General features: G+C 34.1%; 1 long non-coding RNA gene across 1 annotated transcript; it reads left to right on the top strand.

Moving 5' to 3' along the window:
• Nucleotides 1–12,009: 12,009 nt before the first annotated feature.
• Nucleotides 12,010–14,129, top strand: LOC114172273 (uncharacterized). The gene is made up of 2 exons (XR_003601973.2): nt 12,010–12,798; nt 13,897–14,129. It is a non-coding gene; the product is annotated as an uncharacterized LOC114172273 (long non-coding RNA).
• Nucleotides 14,130–20,282: the final 6,153 nt, after the last annotated feature.

The following is a 20,282-nucleotide window of genomic DNA, read 5'->3' as shown; positions in this document are numbered from 1 at the left end:
TCCTTTTCTTTTTCTTCAATTTCCCTTCCTTCTGCAGTTTATATTTCTTTCTTTTTCTATTTTCTCCTTCAGCCTATGTTGATCCTTACTGGCTTGTCTTGGTGTCATAGATTTCAACTTCATTTCATGTCCCTCATTCCTCAAATAATGGGAACGTTCATCAAGATTGAGCATTTTAAAATGAAGCCATGCCCATCTAAAAAGAAGATGACAAGAGTTCGTGGGAGCAATATCACATAATACTTCTTTCACACATTGTCCTGTACCTAATTTGATCCTTGCTTGATTCAGATGAAAGCTTGTTGGTACTTGAACTTTCTCCACCAATCTTTGGCTTATAACATTGTTGTCGCTTTCGTAAACGAATGCAACAAAACATGGGTGGCCTTCGATTAAACACCTTGCTTTTCTACTACCTTTTCCATCATCTTTTTCTTTACTTCCTTTTCTTTTTCTTCAATTTCCCTTCCTTCTGCAGTTTATATTTCTTTCTTTTTCTATTTTCTCCTTCAGCCTATGTTGATCCTTAATGGCTTGTCTTGGTGTCATAAATTTCAACTTCATTTCATGTCCCTCATGCGTCAAATAAAGGGAACGTCATCAAGATTGAGCCTTTTAAAATGAATCCATGCCCATCTAAAGAGAAGATGACAAGAGTTCGTGGGAGCAATATCACATAATACTTCTTTCACACGTTGTCTGTACTGAATTTGATCCTTGCTTGATTCAGATGAAAGCTTGTTGCTAACTGAACTTTCTCCACCAATCTTTGGCTTACAACATTGTTGTCGCTTTTGTAAACGAATGCAACTAAACATTGGTGGCCTTCGATTAAACACCTTGCTTTTCTACTAGCTTTTCCATCATCTTTTTCTTTACTTCCTTTTCTTTTTCTTCAATTTCCCTTCCTTCTGCAGTTTGTATTTCTTTCTTTTTCTATTTTCTCCTTCCACGTGTGTTGATCCTTCTTGGCTTGTCTTGGTGTCATAAATTTCAACTTCATTTCATGTCCCTCATGCGTCAAATAAAGGGAACGTTAATCAAGATTGAGCGTTTTAAAATGAAGTCATCCCCATCTAAAAAGAAGATGACAAGAGTTTGTGAGAGCAATATTACATAACACTTCTTTCACACATTGTCCTGTACTGAATTTGATCCTTGCTTGATTCGGATGAAAGCTTGTTGGTCACTGAACTTTCTCCACCAATCTTTGGTTTACAACATTGTTGTCGCTTTCGTAAACGAATGCAACTAAACATGGGTGGCCTTCGAGTAAACTCCTTGTTTCTCTACTTTCTTTTCCATCATCTTTATCTTTTCTTCCTTTTCTTTTTCTTCAATTTCCCTTCCTTCTGCAGTTTATATTTCTTTCTTTTTCTATTTTCTCCTTCAGCCTATGTTGATCCTTACTGGCTTGTCTTGGTGTCATAGATTTCAACTTCATTTCATGTCCCTCACTCCTCAAATAATGGGAACGTTCATCAAGATTGAGCATTTTAAAATGAAGTCATGCCCATCTCAAAAGAAGATGACAAGAGTTCGTGGGAGCAATATCACATAATACTTCTTTCACACCATGTCCTGTACTGAATTTGATCCTTGCTTAATTCAGATGAAAGCTTGTTGGTAACTGAACTTTCTCCACAAATCTTTGGCTTACAACATTGTTGTCGCTTTCGTAAACGAATGCAACTAAACATTGGTGGCCTTCGATTAAACACCTTGCTTTTCTACTAGTTTTTCCATCATCTTTTTCTTTACTTCCTTTTCTTTTTCTTCAATTTCCCTTCCTTCTACAGTTTATATTTCTTTCTTTTTCTATTTTCTCCTTCCACGTGTATTGATCCTTCTTGGCTTGTCTAGGAGTCATAAATTTCAACTTCATTTCATGTCCCTCATGCGTCAAATAAAGGGAACGTTAATCAAGATTGAGCGTTTTAAAATGAAGTCATCCCCATCTAAAAAGAAGATGACAAGAGTTTGTGAGAGCAATATTACATAACACTTCTTTCACACATTGTCCTGTACTGAATTTGATCCTTGCTTGATTCGGATGAAAGCTTGTTGGTCACTGAACTTTCTCCACCAATCTTTGGTTTACAACATTGTTGTCGCTTTCGTAAACGAATGCAACTAAACATGGGTGGCCTTCGAGTAAACTCCTTGTTTCTCTACTTTCTTTTCCATCATCTTTATCTTTTCTTCCTTTTCTTTTTCTTCAATTTCCCTTCCTTCTGCAGTTTATATTTCTTTCTTTTTCTATTTTCTCCTTCAGCCTTTGTTGATCCTTACTGGCTTGTCTTGGTGTCATAGATTTCAACTTCATTTCATGTCCCTCACTCCTCAAATAATGGGAACGTTCATCAAGATTGAGCATTTTAAAATGAAGTCATGCCCATCTCAAAAGAAGATGACAAGAGTTCGTGGGAGCAATATCACATAATACTTCTTTCACACCATGTCCTATACTGAATTTGATCCTTGCTTAATTCAGATGAAAGCTTGTTGGTAACTGAACTTTCTCCACCAATCTTTGGCTTACAACATTGTTGTCGCTTTCGTAAACGAATGCAACTAAACATTGGTGGCCTTCGATTAAACACCTTGCTTTTCTACTAGCTTTTCCATCATCTTTTTCTTTACTTCCTTTTCTTTTTCTTCAATTTCCCTTCCTTCTGCAGTTTATATTTCTTTCTTTTTCTATTTTCTCCTTCCACGTGTATTGATCCTTCTTGGCTTGTCTTGGTGTCATAAATTTCAACTTCATTTCGTGTCCCTCATGCTTCAAATACAGGGAAAGTTAATCAAGATTGATCGTTTTAAAATGAAGTCATGCCCATCTAAAAAGAAGATGAAAAGAGTTTGTGGGAGCAAAATCACATAATACTTCTTTCACGCATTGTCCTGTACTGAATTTGATCCCTGCTTGATTCGGATGAAAGCTTGTTGGTAACTTGAGTTTCACCACCAATCTTTGTCTTACAACATTGTTCTCGCTTTCGTAATCGAATGCAACTAAACATGGGTGGCCTTCGATTAAACACCTTGTTTCTCTACAACAATTTCCATCATCTTTTTCTTTACTTCCTTTTCTTTTTCTTCAATTGTCCTTCCTTCTGCAGTTTATATTTCTTTCTTTTTCTATTTTCTCCTTCAGCCTATGTTGATCCTTAGTGGCTTGTCTTGGTGTCATAAATTTCAACTTCATTTCATGTCCCTCATGCGTCAAATAAAGGGAACGTTAATCAAGATTGAGCGTTTTAAAATGAAGTCATCCCCATCTAAAAAGAAGATGACAAGAGTTTGTGAGAGCAATATTACATAATACTTCTTTCACACATTGTCCTGTACTGAATTTGATCCTTGCTTGATTCGGATGAAAGCTTGTTGGTAACTGAACTTTCTCCACCAATCTTTGGTTTACAACATTGTTGTCGCTTTCGTAAACGAATGCAACTAAACATGGGTGGCCTTCGATTAAACTCCTTGTTTCTCTACTTTCTTTTCCATCATCTTTATCTTTTCTTCCTTTTCTTTTTCTTCAATTTCCCTTCCTTCTGCAGTTTATATTTCTTTCTTTTTCTATTTTCTCCTTCAGCCTATGTTGATCCTTACTGGCTTGTCTTGGTGTCATAGATTTCAACTTCATTTCATGTCCCTCACTCCTCAAATAATGGGAACGTTCATCAAGATTGAGCATTTTAAAATGAAGTCATGCCCATCTCAAAAGAAGATGACAAGAGTTCGTGGGAGCAATATCACATAATACTTCTTTCACACCATGTCCTGTACTGAATTTGATCCTTGCTTAATTCAGATGAAAGCTTGTTGGTAACTGAACTTTCTCCACAAATCTTTGGCTTACAACATTGTTGTCGCTTTCGTAAACGAATGCAACTAAACATTGGTGGCCTTCGATTAAACACCTTGCTTTTCTACTAGTTTTTCCATCATCTTTTTCTTTACTTCCTTTTCTTTTTCTTCAATTTCCCTTCCTTCTACAGTTTATATTTCTTTCTTTTTCTATTTTCTCCTTCCACGTGTATTGATCCTTCTTGGCTTGTCTAGGAGTCATAAATTTCAACTTCATTTCGTGTCCCTCATGCTTCAAATACAGGGAAAGTTAATCAAGATTGATCGTTTTAAAATGAAGTCATGCCCATCTAAAAAGAAGATGAAAAGAGTTTGTGGGAGCAATATCGCCTAATACTTCCTTCACACATTGTCCTGTACTGAATTTGATCCTTGCTTGATTTGGATGAAAGCTTATTGGTAACTTGAGTTTCTCCACCAATCTTTGGCTTACAACATTGTTCTCGCTTTCGTAAACGAATGCTACTAAACATGGGTGGCCTTCGATTAAACACCTTGTTTCTCTACAACAATTTCCATCATTTTTTTCTTTAGTTCCTTTTCTTTTTCTTCAATTTCCCTTCCTTCTGCAGTTTATATTTCTTTCTTTTTCTATTTTCTCCTTCAGCCTATGTTGATCCTTATTGGCTTGTCTTGGTGTCATAGATTTCAACTTCATTTCATGTCCCTCATTCCTCAAATAATGGGAACGTTCATCAAGATTGAGCATTTTAAAATGAAGTCATGCCCATCTCAAAAGAAGATGACAAGAGTTCGTGGGAGCAATATCACATAATACTTCTTTCACACATTGTCCTGTACTGAATTTGATCCTTGCTTAATTCAGATGAAAGCTTGTTGGTAACTGAAATTTCTCCACCAATCTTTGGCTTACAACATTGTTGTCGCTTTCGTAAACGAATGCAACTAAACATGGGTGGCCTTCGATTAAACACCTTGCGTTTCTACTACATTTTCCCTCATCTTTTTCTTTACTTCCTTTTCTTTTTCTTCAATTTCCCTTCCTTCTGCAGTTTATACTTCTTTCTTTTTCTATTCTTTCTTTTTTCTATTTTCTCCTTCCACGTGTATTGATCCTTCTTGGCTTGTCTTGGTGTCATAAATTTCAACTTCATTTCATGTCTCTCATGCCTCAAATACAGGGAAAGTTAATCAAGATTGAGCATTGGAAAATGTAGTCATGCCCATCTAAAAAGAAGATGACAAGAGTTTGTGGGAACAATATTACATAATACTTCTTTCACACATTATCCTGTACTGAATTTGATCCTTGCTTGATTCGGATGAAAGCTTGGTGGTAACTGAACTTTCTCCACCAATCTTTGGCTTACAACATTGTTGTCGCTTTCGTAAACGAATGCAACTAAACATGGGTGGCCTTCGATTAAACTCCTTGTTTCTCTACTTTCTTTTTCATCATCTTTATCTTTTCTTCCTTTTCTTTTTCTTCAATATCCCTTCCTTCTGCAGTTTATATTTCTTTCTTTTTCTATTTTCTCCTTCAGCCTATGTTGATCCTTACTGGCTTGTCTTGGTATCATAGATTTCAACTTCATTTCATGTCCCTCATTCCTCAAATAATGGGAACGTTCATCAAGATTGAGCATTTTAAAATGAAGTCATGCCCATCTCAAAAGAAGATGACAAGAGTTCGTGGGAGCAATATCACATAATACTTCTTTCACACATTGTCCTGTACTGAATTTGATCCTTGCTTAATTCAGATGAAAGCTTGTTGGTAACTGAACTTTCTCCACAAATCTTTGGCTTACAACATTGTTGTCGCTTTCGTAAACGAATGCAACTAAACATTGGTGGCCTTCGATTAAACACCTTGCTTTTCTACTAGCTTTTCCATCATCTTTTTCTTTACTTCCTTTTCTTTTTCTTCAATTTTCCTTCCTTCTGCAGTGTATATTTCTTCTTTTTCAATTTTCTCCTTCAGCCTATGTTGATCCTTAGTGGCTTGTCTTGGTGTCATAAATTTCAACTTCATTTCATGTCCCTCATGCCTCAAATAAAGGGAACGTTAATCAAGATTGAGCGTTTTAAAATGAAGCCATGCCCATCTAAAAAGAAGATGACAAGTGTAACACCCTCTATTTTATATTAATTATATTTAACTTTCTTGTTTAAATATATAGAGTGAAGTAATTTTATGATTTCATAAGTAAATTGACAAAGGGTTTTATACAATGTAAAAGATGATTTATTTTTTTTTGTGCTAACTACTTATTTTGAGTTGTGTAAGTAAAAGTGTGATTAAGGCTTCATTAACCATTGGATTAAGCTGAAACTTTTATAGAGCATTCTTAAAACATAGTTCTTCAATATGAACGGTGAGATTTTGAATTGGAGGTGCATGCAAAGAGCAGTTACTTCCGCACTTTAGTGTAAAAGTAAGGTCTCCAGCTGCTGTCCAGTTCTGAGTTACCTTAGTAAATATTTTATTCCCGCTTCTTTAGCCGTTGGATCAAGATGAAATTTTTATACAGAGTTATTAAGACATAGCACTAAATGTTGACCGTTTGGATTTGTATTTAGAGGTCTGTGGTGATAGAAATAATTCTTGCAATTTGAACTAGCGTCAGTTACGTCCTGTTTTGGGTTATTTTAGTAAAAATTTGATTCCAGTTTTATTAACCGTTGGATGGAGTTCCAATTTGTTCGACCGGTTCTAGAGACATAAGTATTTAGTTTCACCGTTGGGATTCACAAATAGAGTTGTGTGTTAAGAGATATGAATTTTACACTTTGGACTGAAAACAAGTCTTCTAGAAAGTCAACAAGTCTTCTTGCAACTACCATGAAGTCTCCTACAATGAGAATTTCGACCAAGCTTCTCTATATGGTCAAGATAAACTTATCCTCACTAAGGAATCTCATAAATTTACCATCAATACATCCTTATCCCTTTGTCCAAGATTTTTCCTATAAATAGGACTTTACTTTACACATCTTCCTCACAAAATCCAAAACAATAGAGAAGGAAAGGTATAAACTCTTGGGAGAAAATTGAAGTAGGAGAGGAAAATCCAGAATCTTGAGGTCTTCATTTTCATCTTAGAGTATATTTAGTATCTTCAAGGTATGGGGGGTCTATCTCAAATCTCTAAGTCTTTATCTTAGCAAGTTTTCTTTAAGTATACAATCTATCTTCTTGATTCTGAAATTTTTATACATTATCTTGAAATTTTGAGTTGAAAAATGGATTCCTTGGGTATGAAAACCTAGGGTTAGGTTCAAGAATCATCTTATTTGGAGTTTTACACAAAAAGTTATAAATAAAACAAGTTTGCTATTTTACTTATAAAATTTTATACGAAAATTATGTTTTAATTATGATTACTGTTTTGATTAATTTTCTGTAAAGTTATTATGAAAGAATGATTTATGCTTGGTTGTTTATTTTAAATTCTTTTTAACTTGTTTGTTTTTACTATTTTGAAAATTGTGACAAATTAAAAATACAGTTGTTATGCTGCTAAAATTTTGTGAAAGTCTCAAGAATTATAAAGATAATGCGAAAGGATGATTGTAAATTAAAGTACAGAAATAAAGAATAAAAAGGACTGTATGGATAGTACAGAGATACACTGGGTATAGAGTCCAGAGAAAGGTCTGATAGACCTAGCAGAATCGAGGGTGGTGATATAGATACCCTGGATTGACGTATACAATTAGCCGGGTATTCGAAAATTCACAGGTCTCACACTCTATTCTCGACCGTCCTCTTGACTATACTTTAAGACCAGGAAGGTGGAATAACGTTCACGTTGTATCCGTGAGAACGTTTAGCCTGCTGGCACTATCCATATTGGCATAAGACCATTATGATTCGGAAAAAAAATCTAATGGCAGTGTTTGGGACCCAAAGTATATAAAAAAAGAATATGAGATGAATATACTGATGAGTTGAAACTCAGAATTATACAAATATGATTATTAAAAGATTGATAATGAGGATTTTGATATCCTAAATTTAAAACATACGGAAATGATTATTTTATTGATTAATTTGATTTTGATATTTTTGGCATGGTTAGTTATGACATTATGGAGATTTTAACTTTTGTGAAAATGTTTCATTCAATTGAAAGTTTATTCAAATGACCATACTTTGAAATGTTATGATGAAGTTTTGGAGTTAAGGGAAAGACTCACCCTTACTTTCTTTATTTTTCAGAGGAAGAAATTGCAGACCTAGAATGTAACAATGAGATTGTCTAGTTTAACTTTTCATGCAAATTTGGATTATGTTAAAGCTACAACTGATATGGTGTAACTTGTTTGTGATGTATTCCAAACTAAAAGTACCTTTAGTTGGTTGTAAAAGTATAAACAAACTTCTGTTACAAACACTTATATGTATGTTAACATTTTATTCGCATAAATATCGTGTATGTCTAACAGATGATACATTCGAGTGGTGTATTATTATTATTTTTTTATTTGTTAATTGAATACAAATAAATTTTTCCTTAAGTAAATGATACATTAGACAAGTAAAGAACATCTAGTAGCACCGGGTTTTAGTTGGGGTGTTACATTAGTGGTATCAGAGCAGTTCATTCCAAGAGGACTGGGTAGTGACTAAGTTTGCTTGTGATGTGTGTTTCTAGATTCTTTAGGAAATAAGAATGTAGAATATTGTTGTAAAACCTACTTTTTAATCTAAGTAGGAACTATATGATTTATTTATTGAAAATATGTTTTCTTATAAAATGGTAAGTAAGTATGGTATTAGGTTGGTCTGAAGAACGCAAAGTTACATAAGCAACATATATGCCGACTGGGGAGACGGAGGATTGGTGAAGGTGTTATCCAAACAAAACTTACCACATGGACAAAGAATAATACCGTGAATATATTGTACAAGTATGGAGATAACTTTTAAGTTAAGGTAAGTAGTTTCATGTTTTTGTTACAAATAGAGGTTGATAATGAGAGCTAGATAAATGGTATGTTAATAAGTAGAAATTTACAAATGGCTTTTCAAAGAAAAAGTAAAGGTTACATCCCAAGATAGAAGTAAAGTTCTCTTTGGATTTGGTGTTTGGAAGGGAATTAGAATTAGTGACACTTATGGAGTAGTTTTAGTTGAGAAGTAAAGTTTAAAGTTGGTGGTTTAACATAAGGAACATGATCAAGGATTAAGTTGGTTCATTTTATATTTTTGAATATGGTGATAAGATTCCCACTAGACATTAAGATAGCAAGTTATCTAAATTTGAAGGTGCACTTCAAAAGGCTAAAATAGAATGAAAGTGATGGATTGGTTCAAGAAAACAAACAAAATGGACAATGTAGCTTTAAAATCGAAGTAAAAAAAAAAAAGAAAAAAAGAAACAAGCTATAAAATGTAAAGTGGGATGATGGAAATGGAAGGTAGCACATCACTCATAGGTGAGGACCAAAAGGCCAACTCTTTCCTAGAGATGAGCGATGGATGTCGCCACTTGCTATGCAAGATAAGGCCAAGGTGAAGCCTCTACTCATTAGAGAAGAGCTCAATTTTTGTGGTTGAAAAACAAGTGTATAAACTCAAAATTATCAAACCTTTTAAAAGCTAAAGAGCACCCCTTGTATAGAGAGTTTTAAGGGCCTCTAGGAAATAAGCACAAAGTTCAAAGGGCTAACTAAAAAAAATATCCTACATTCTAGAAACCTCTCCTAAGAGGTAGCACAAACGTGCATTGTGGTGGGAGATCCTAAAGGAATTCGGCCAAGCTAAAAATGATACAAGGAATGTCTCTACAAAAGGCCCAAAAGGTGCTAAAGACAAAAAAAAAAAAAGGAGACCAAAGGTACAATATGCTTTTGCTTTATACTTTTTACTTTATGTTTTCCTCTCTCCTCCACCTAGGCTCTACATCATTTTCATTCCACCACTACAATTGCGTCACATATCCATGCTTCCTTTCGCCTAATTAAACATAAAAAAAAACATATAAACATGGATTAGCATGTTGGCTTAAGTCATGTCAACTCAAGTCAAATCTAGTCAAAGGTCAATAAGTCAATTAAGGTTAAGTCAACTAAGTCAACTTATGGAAATTCAAAAAAAATAATGAAAAACAATGAAAGGGATGAAGTATTGGTGAACTTCCTTTCTAAGCGTGCTTAGTCTTCTTAAGCATCATCCTAGGTTGGGCTCAATCCTTTATCAGAACAAATTTATGTTAGGTATGTCAAATTGAGAAACAACGATGTATTTGGGAACTTAGCTTGTGTGTAAAGTGTTGAGACTTAAACAAGATTGTTGAGGAATGATAGTTTGATGGGTTAAGTTGCATGAGGTCGTTATAAGTATGTAGTGATATTGTTTTAAGAGATGAACGTTGTAGGCCATATTCATAAGTGTATTGTAGTTTATAAATGACATGTTTATATATATCCTATGCTCAGGAGGTGCATGAGGATTACTTAAGATTAGTAATAGAATTCTTGAGGAAAAATAGTAGAAGTTACGAGTCTAGTTTGAAAGAAGAAGAAGTGGATACAAGAGTCGGTGGACCAACAAGAATTGACATGAAATATTAAGGTTATGTCAACAAAAGCCATATCAGAGACTTGATATTTTTCTAGTTGGGAGAGAAACACAAATCATAATGGCAACAAAAATATTAACCGGGACATAAAAGCTTTTCGATACGGAGGACCACATTTAAAGAAGGATAGCAATCAAACTTTTCTCTCTTAAAATTATTATGGAAAGACATGTCATCTTGCTAGAAATTGTTGGTTTGTACAACAAAATACTGACAACACGAAAAGAACAATAAAATATACACCACAAAACAATAATAGCACTAAGTAAAGAATTTGGGAAACTTTTTATCGTGAGTGGAGCTGAAGTAGTAACATAGGATAATCTCATTCGAGGTAAGTGCATCATAGTGAATATAGTTAGCCATCCATTCATTCATATCTTTAGTTGTTGTGAAAAATAAAATTCTTGACTTGGCTATCACATCCATGCCTTATATGATAGTATCCGCTCCTACTAATAAATTAGTTACTACTTCTAATTGATGCTTGGGAACTTTGATTAGAGATTTTTGGTTAGAGTAGTTAGTCGTGCACAATTATTCTATTCTAGATTTCTCTTTCAAGGTTTTTCAATTTTTAAGAACATTATTACTTTGATGTGCTGGAGGTGGTTAGACACTCATTTGTGTTTACTTTGAAAGAAGAAAATTATATATTGGAAATCTGTGATTTGTAATAAGTGCATTTGAGTTTGTTAGATTGGTGGAAAATTAGTTTAAGAGGTTCAAAGACTTTTAGAGATTTTTGTGATGGAAGATTCAATATTTTAGTTGAAATATGTATAAATATATGGGGTATAAACTTATGATTTTTGATTAGTGAGTAAATAGGTCAAATGAATTTTGTTTTGACATGAGGACATCGTGAATATTATTGGACCATTTTTGGAACGTTAAGTGCTCATTGCAAGAGATTATTCTAAATCAAATTTGTTCAGTTATGGATCAGGAGTGTTTAAGAATTTTTTTTTGAGAAGAAAATAATGAATATTATGTAGTATGAATATATGGTGATATATGAAATCATGATAATTGGTGTAAGATTAGATTCTCTTAAAGATTGTAAAGATTAATGTGCTTAAGTTTGAAGGATAATCAATTAGTTTTGTTTAGATGTAGTGAAATTGACTCATTGAGGTTAGATGAAAGAAAATGAGTTAATTAAAGCATGGTTGAATCAAATGAGAAAATTAGTATGGAATGGATTTCGAGTTTAATCATATGATATTTAGTTATTCTTAGAATTTAGGAGTCCTAGAACACATTTTTAAGGTGATGAAAAACACTAAATGAAAGAGGGTAAAAGAGAAGTATCTCCATCTATTTGAAACTAAATAAATTTCGGCGACGAAATTTCTAAAAGGGTGGGAGAATTGTAACACCCTCTATTTTATATTAATTATATTTAACTTTCTTGTTTAAATATATAGAGTGAAGTAATTTTATGATTTCATAAGTAAATTGACAAAGGGTTTTATACAATGTAAAAGATGATTTATTTTTTTTTGTGCTAACTACTTATTTTGAGTTGTGTAAGTAAAAGTGTGATTAAGGCTTCATTAACCATTGGATTAAGCTGAAATTTTTATAGAGCATTCTTAAAACATAGTTCTTCAATATGAACGGTGAGATTTTGAATTGGAGGTGTATGCAAAGAGCAGTTACTTCCGCACTTTAGTGTAAAAGTAAGGTCTCCAGCTGCTGTCCAGTTCTGAGTTACCTTAGTAAATATTTTATTCCCGCTTCTTTAGCCGTTGGATCAAGATGAAATTTTTATACAGAGTTATTAAGACATAGCACTAAATGTTGACCGTTTGGATTTGTATTTAGAGGTCTGTGGTGATAGAAATAATTCTTGCAGTTTGAACTAGCGTCAGTTACGTCCTGTTTTGGGTTATTTTAGTAAAAATTTGATTCCAGTTTTATTAACCGTTGGCTGGAGTTCCAATTTGTTCGACCGGTTCTAGAGACATAAGTATTTAGTTTCACCGTTGGGACTCACAAATAGAGTTGTATGTTAAGAGATATGAATTTTACACTTTGGAGTGAAAACAAGTCTTCTAGAAAGTCAACAAGTCTTCTTGCAACTACCATGAAGTCTCCTACAATGAGAATTTCGACCAAGCTTCTGTATATGGTCAAGATAAACTTATCCTCACTAAGGAATCTCATAAATTTACCATCAATACATCCTTATCCCTTTGTCCAAGATTTTTCCTATAAATAGGACTTCACTTTACACATCTTCCTCACAAAATCCAAAACAATAGAGAAGGAAAGGTATAAACTCTTGGGAGAAAATTGAAGTAGGAGAGGAAAATCCAGAATCTTGAGGTCTTCATTTTCATCTTAGAGTATATTTAGTATCTTCAAGGTATGGGGGGTCTATCTCAAATCTCTAAGTCTTTATCTTAGCAAGTTTTCTTTAAGTATACAATCTATCTTCTTGATTCTGAAATTTTTATACATTATCTTGAAATTTTGAGTTGAAAAATGGATTCCTTGGGTATGAAAACCTAGGGTTAGGTTCAAGAATCATCTTATTTGGAGTTTTACACAAAAAGTTATAAATAAAACAAGTTTGCTATTTTACTTATAAAATTTTATACGAAAATTATGTTTTAATTATGATTACTGTTTTGATTAATTTTCTGTAAAGTTATTATGAAAGAATGATTTATGCTTGGTTGTTTATTTTAAGTTCTTTTTAACTTGTTTGTTTTTACTATTTTGAAAATTGTGACAAATTAAAAATACAGTTGTTATGCTGCTAAAATTTTGTGAAAGTCTCAAGAATTATAAAGATAATGCGAAAGGATGATTGTAAATTAAAGTACAGAAATAAAGAATAAAAAGGACTGTATGGATAGTACAGAGATACACTGGGTATAGAGTCCAGAGAAAGGTCTGATAGACCTAGGAGAATCGAGGGTGGTGATATAGATACCCTGGATTGACGTATACAATTAGCCGGGTATTCGAAAATTCGCAGGCCTCACACTCTATTCTCGACCGTCCTCTTGACTATACTTTAAGACCAGGAAGGTGGAATAACGTTCACGTTGTATCCGTGAGAACGTTTAGCCTGCTGGCACTATCCATATTGGCATAAGACCATTATGATTCGGAAAAAAAATCTAATGGCAGTGTTTGGGACCCAAAGTATATAAAAAAAGAATATGAGATGAGTATACTGATGAGTTGAAACTCAGAATTATACAAATATGATTATTAAAAGATTGATAATGAGGATTTTGATATCCTAAATTTAAAACATACGGAAATGATTATTTTATTGATTAATTTGATTTTGATATTTTTGGCATGGTTAGTTATGACATTATGGAGATTTTAACTTTTGTGAAAATGTTTCATTCAATTGAAAGTTTATTCAAATGACCATACTTTGAAATGTTATGATGAAGTTTTGGAGTTAAGGGAAAGACTCACCCTTACTTTCTTTATTTTTCAGAGGAAGAAATTGCAGACCTAGAATGTAACAATGAGATTGTCTAGTTTAACTTTTCATGCAAATTTGGATTATGTTAAAGCTACAACTGATATGGTGTAACTTGTTTGTGTAGTATTCCAAACTAAAAGTACCTTTAGTTGGTTGTAAAAGTATAAACAAACTTCTGTTACAAACACTTATATGTATGTTAACATTTTATTCGCATAAATATTGTGTATGTCTAACAGATGATACATTCGAGTGGTGTATTATTATTATTTTTTTATTTGTTAATTGAATACAAATAAATTTTTCCTTAAGTAAATGATACATTAGACAAGTCAAGAACATCTAGTAGCACCGGGTTTTAGTTAGGGTGTTACAACAAGTGTTCGTGGGAGCAATATCACATAATACTTCTTTCACACATTGTCCTGTACTTAATTTGATCCTTATTGATTCAGTTGAAAGCTTGTTGGTAACTGAACTTTCTCCACCAATCTTTGGCTTATAACATTGTTGTCGCTTTCGTAAACGAATGCAACAAAACATGGGTGGCCTTCGATTAAACACATTGCTTTTCTAGTACCTTTTCCATCATCTTTTTCTTTACTTCCTTTTCTTTTTCTTCCATTTCCCTTCCTTCTGCTATTTATATTTCTTTCTTTTTCTATTCTTTCTTTTTCTATTTTCTCCTTCCACGTGTGTTGATCCTTCTTGGCTTGTCTTAGCGTCATAAATTTCAACTTCATTTCATGTCCCTCATGCGTCAAATAAAGGGAACATTAATCAAGATTGAGCGTTTTAAAATGAAGTCATCCCCATCTAAAAAGAAGATGACAAGAGTTTGTGGGAGCAATATTACATAATACTTCTTTCACACATTGTCCTGTACCGAATTTGATCCTTGCTTGATTCGGATTAAAGCTTGTTGGTAACTGAACTTACTCCACCAATCTTTGGCTTACAGCATTGTTGTCGCTTTCGTAAACAAATGCAACTAAACATGGGTGGCCTTCGATTAAACTCCTTGTTTCTCTACTTTCTTTTGCATCATCTTTATCTTTTCTTCCTTTTCTTTTTCTTCAATTTCCCTTCCTTCTGCAGTTTATATTTCTTTCTTTTTCTATTTTCTCCTTCAGCCTATGTTGATCCTTACTGGCTTGTCTTGGTGTCAACTTCATTTCATGTCCCTCATTCCTCAAATAATGGGAACGTTCATCAAGATTGAGCATTTTAAAATGAAGTCATGCCCATCTCAAAAGAAGATGACAAGAGTTTGTGGGAGCAAAATCACATAATACTTCTTTCACATATTGTCCTGTACTGAATTTGATCCCTGCTTGATTCGGATGAAAGCTTGTTGGTAACTTGAGTTTCTCCACCAATCTTTGGCTTACAACATTGTTCTCGCTTTCGTAAACGAATGCAACTAAACATGGGTGGGCTTCGATTAAACACCTTGTTTCTCTACAACAATTTCCATCATCTTTTTCTTTACTTCCTTTTCTTTTTCTTCAATTGTCCTTCCTTCTGCAGTTTATATTTCTTTCTTTTTCTATTTTCTCCTCCAGCCTATGTTGATCCTTAGTGGCTTGTCTTGGTGTCATAAATTTCAACTTCATTTCGTGTCCCTCATGCGTCAAATAAAGGGAACGTTCATCAAGATTGAGCCTTTTAAAATGAATCCATGCCCATCTAAAGACAAGATGACAAGAGTTCATGGGAGCAATATCACATAATACTTCTTTCACACGTTGTCCTGTACTGAATTTGATCCTTGCTTGATTCAGATGAAAGCTTGTTGGTAACTGAACTTTCTCCACCAATCTTTGGCTTACAACATTGTTCTCGCTTTCGTAAACGAATGCAACTAAACATGGGGGACCTTTGATTAAACACCTTGCTTTTCTACTAGCTTTTCCGTCATCTTTTTCTTTACTTCCTTTTCTTTTTCTTCAATTTCCCTTCCTTCTCTAGTGTATATTTCATCTTTTTCTATTCTTTCTTTTTCTATTTTCTCCTTCCACGTGTGTTGATCCTTCTTGGCTTGTCTTGGTGTCATAAATTTCAACTTCATTTCATGTCCCTCATGCGTCAAATAAAGGGAACGTTAATCAAGATTGAGCGTTTTAAAATGAAGTCATCCCCATCTAAAAAGAAGATGACAAGAGTTTGTGGGAGCAATATCACATAATACTTCTTTCATTCATTGTCCTGTACTGAATTTGATCCTTGCTTGATTCGGATGAAAGCTTGTTGGTAACTTGAGTTTCTCCACTAATCTTTGGCTTACAACATTGTTCTCGCTTTCGTAAACGAATGCAACTAAACATGGGTGGACTTCGATTAAACACCTTGTTTGTCTACAACAATTTCCATCATATTTTTCTTTACTTCCTTTTCTTTTTCTTCAATTGTCCTTCCTTCTGCAGTTTATATTTCCTTCTTTTTCTATTTTCTCCTTCAGCCTATGTTGATCCTTAGTGGCTTGTCTTGGTGTCATAAATTTCAACTTCATTTCATGTCCCTCATGCCTCAAATAAAGGGAACGTTAATCAAGATTGAGCGTTTTAAAATGAAGCCATGCCCATCTAAAAAGAAGATGACAAGTGTTCGTGGGAGCAATATCACATAATACTTCTTTCACACATTGTCCTGTACTTAATTTGATCCTTGCTTGATTCAGATGAAAGCTTGTTGGTAACTGAACTTTCTCCACCAATCTTTGGCTTATAACATTGTTGTCGCTTTCGTAAACGAATGCAACAAAACATGGGTGGCCTTCGATTAAACACATTGCTTTTCTAGTACCTTTTCCATCATCTTTTTCTTTACTTCCTTTTCTTTTTCTTCAATTTCCCTTCCTTCTGCAGTGTATATTTCTTCTTTTTCTATTCTTTCTTTTTCTATTTTCTCCTTCCACGTGTGTTGATCCTTCTTGGCTTGTCTTGGTGTCTTAAATTTCAACTTCATTTCATGTCCCTCATGCGTCAAATAAAGGGAACGTTAATCAAGATTGAGCGTTTTAAAATGAAGTCATCCCCATCTAAAAAGAAGATGACAAGAGTTTGTGGAAGCAATATCACATAATACTTCTTTCATACATTGTCCTATACTGAATTTGATCCTTGCTTGATTCGGATGAAAGCTTGTTCGTAACTTGAGTTTCTCCAGCAATCTTTGGCTTACAACATTGTTCTCGCTTTCGTAAACGAATGCAACTAAACATGGGTGGCCTTAGATTAAACACCTTGTTTCTCTACAACAATTTCCATCATCTATTTCTTTACTTCCTTTTCTTTTTCTTCAATTGTCCTTCCTTTTGCAGTTTATATTTCTTTCTTTTTCTATTTTCTCCTCAGCCTATGTGGATCCTTAGTGGCTTGTCTTGGTGTCATAAATTTCAACTTCATTTCATGTACCTCATGCCTCAAATAAAGGGAACGTTAATCAAGATTGAGCGTTTTAATTTGAAGCCATGCCCATCTAAAGAGAAGGTGACAAGAGTTCGTGGGAGCAATATCACATAATACTTCTTTCATACATTGTCCTGTACTTAATTTGATCCTTGCTTGATTCAGATGAAAGCTTGTTGGTATTTGAACTTTCTCCACCAACCTTTGGCTTATAACATTGTTGTCGCTTTCGTAAACGAATGCAACTAAACATGGGTGGCCTTCGATTAAACACCTTGCTTTTCTACTACCTTTTCCATCATCTTTTTCTTTACTTCCTTTTCTTTTTCTTCAATTTCCCTTCCTTCTGCAGTTTATATTTCTTTCTTTTTCTATTCTTTCTTTTTCTATTTTCTCCTTCCACGTGTGTTGATCCTTCTTGGCTTGTCTTGGTGTCATAAATTTCAACTTCATTTCATGTCCCTCATGCGTCAAATAAAGGGAACGTTAATCAAGATTGAGCATTTTAAAATGAAGTCATCCCCATCTAAAAAGAAGATGACAAGAGTTTGTGGGAGCAATATTACATAATACTTCTTTCACACATTGTCCTGTACTGAATTTGATCCTTGCTTGATTCGGATGAAAGCTTGTTGGTAACTCAACTTTCTCCACCAATCTTTGGCTTACAACATTGTTGTCGCTTTCGTAAACGAATGCAACTAAACATGGGTGGCCTTCGATTAAACTCCTTGTTTCTCTACTTTCTTTTCCATCATCTTTATCTTTTCTTCCTTTTCTTTTTCTTCAATTTCCCTTCCTTCTGCAATTTATATTTCTTTCTTTTTCTATTTTCTCCTTCAGCCTATGTTGATCCTTACTAGCTTGTCTTGGTGTCATAGATTTCAACTTCATTTCATCTCCCTCATTCCTCAAATATGGGAACGTTCATCAAGATTGAGCATTTTAAAATGAAGTCATGCCCATCTCAAAAGAAGATGACAAGAGTTCGTGGGAGCAATATCACATAATACTTCTTTCACACATTGTCCTGTACTGAATTTGATCCTTGCTTAATTCAGATGAAAGCTTGTATGTAACTGAACTTTCTCCACCAATCTTTGGTTTACAACATTGTTGTCGCTTTCGTCAACGAATGCAACTAAACATGGGTGGCCTTCGATTAAACACCTTGCTTTTCTACTAGCTTTTCCATCATCTTTTTCTTTACTTCCTTTTCTTTTTCTTCAATTGTCCTTCCTTCTGCAGTTTATATTTCTTTCTTTTTCTATTTTCTCCTTCAGCCTATGTTGATCCTTAGTGGCTTGTCTTGGTGTCATAAATTTCAACTTCATTTCATGTCCCTCATGCGTCAAATAAAGGGAACGTTCATCAAGATTGAGCCTTTTAAAATGAATCCATGCCCATCTAAAGAGAAGATGACAAGAGTTCGTGGAAGCAATATCACATAATACTTCTTTCACACGTTGTCCTGTATTGAATTTGATCCTTGCTTGATTCAAATGAAAGCTTGTTGGTAACTGAACTTTCTCCACCAATCTTTGGCTTACGACATTGTTGTCATTTTCGTAAACGAATGCAACTAAACCTGGGTGGCCTTCGATTAAACACCTTGCTTTTCTACTAGCTTTTCCGTCATCTTTTTCTTTACTTCCTTTTCTTTTTCTTCAATTTACCTTCCTTCTGCAGTGTATATTTCTTCTTTTTCTATTCTTTCTTTTTCTATTTTCTCCTTCCACGTGTGTTGATCCTTCTTGGCTTGTCTTGGTGTCATAAATTTCAACTTCATTTCGTGTCCCTCATGCGTCAAATAAAAGGAACGTTAATCAAGATTGAGCGTTTTAAAATGAAGTCATGCCCATCTAAAAAGAAGATGACAAGAGTTTGTGGGAGCAATATCACATAATACTTCTTTCACACATTGTCCTGTACTGAATTTGATCCTTGCTTGATTCGGATGAAAGCTTGTTGGTAACTTGAGTTTCTCCACCAATCTTTGGCTTACAACATTGTTCTCGCTTTCGTAAACCAATGCAACTAAACATGGGTGGCCTTAGATTAAACACCTTGTTTCTCTACAACAATTTCCATCATCTTTTTCTTTACTTCCTTTTCTTTTTCTTCAATTGTCCTTCCTTCTGTAGTTTATATTTCTTTCTTTTTCTATTTTCTTCTTCAGCCTATGTTGATCCTTAGTGGCTTATCTTGGTGTCATAAATTTCAACTTCATTTCATGTCCCTCATGCGTCAAATAAAGGGAACGTTCATCAAGATTGAGCCTTTTAAAATGAATCCATGCCCATCTAAAGAGAAGATGACAAGAGTTCGTGGGAGCAATATCACATAATACTTCTTTCACACGTTGTCCTGTACTGAATTTGATCCTTGCTTGATTCAGATGAAAGCTTGTTGCTAACTGAACTTTCTCCACCAATCTTTGGCTTACAACATTGTTGCCGCTTTCGTAAATGAATGCAACTAAACATTGGTGGCCTTCGATTAAACACCCTTCTTTTCTACTCGCTTTTCCGTCATCTTTTTCTTTACTTCCTTTTCTTTTTCTTCAATTTCCCTTCCTTCTGCAGTGTATATTTCTTCTTTTTCCATTCTTTCTTTTTCTATTTTCTCCTTTAACGTGTGTTGATCCTTCTTGGATTGTCTTGGTGTCATGAATTTCAACTTCATTTCATGTCCCTCATGCCTCAAATACAGGGAAAGTTAATCAAGATTGAGCGTTTTAAAATGAAGTCATGCCCATCTAAAAAGAAGATGACAAGAGTTTGTGGGAGCAATATCACATAATACTTCTTTCACACATTGTCCTGTACTGAATTTGATCCCTGCTTGATTCGGATGAAAGCTTGTTGGTAACTTGAGTTTCTCCACCAATCTTTGGCTTACAACATTGTTCTTGATTTCGTAAACGAATGCAACTAAACATGGGTGGCCTTCGATTAAACACCTTGTTTCTCTACAACAATTTCCATC

Source organism: Vigna unguiculata, chromosome 1 (assembly GCF_037176805.1).
Source record: "Vigna unguiculata cultivar grain cowpea cultivar isolate G323 ecotype 2 chromosome 1, ASM3717680v1, whole genome shotgun sequence".
NCBI classification, from domain to species: Eukaryota; Viridiplantae; Streptophyta; class Magnoliopsida; order Fabales; family Fabaceae; genus Vigna; species Vigna unguiculata.
Note: the sequence above shows the minus strand (reverse complement) of the source record. Positions and strands in the feature narration are given on the sequence as shown.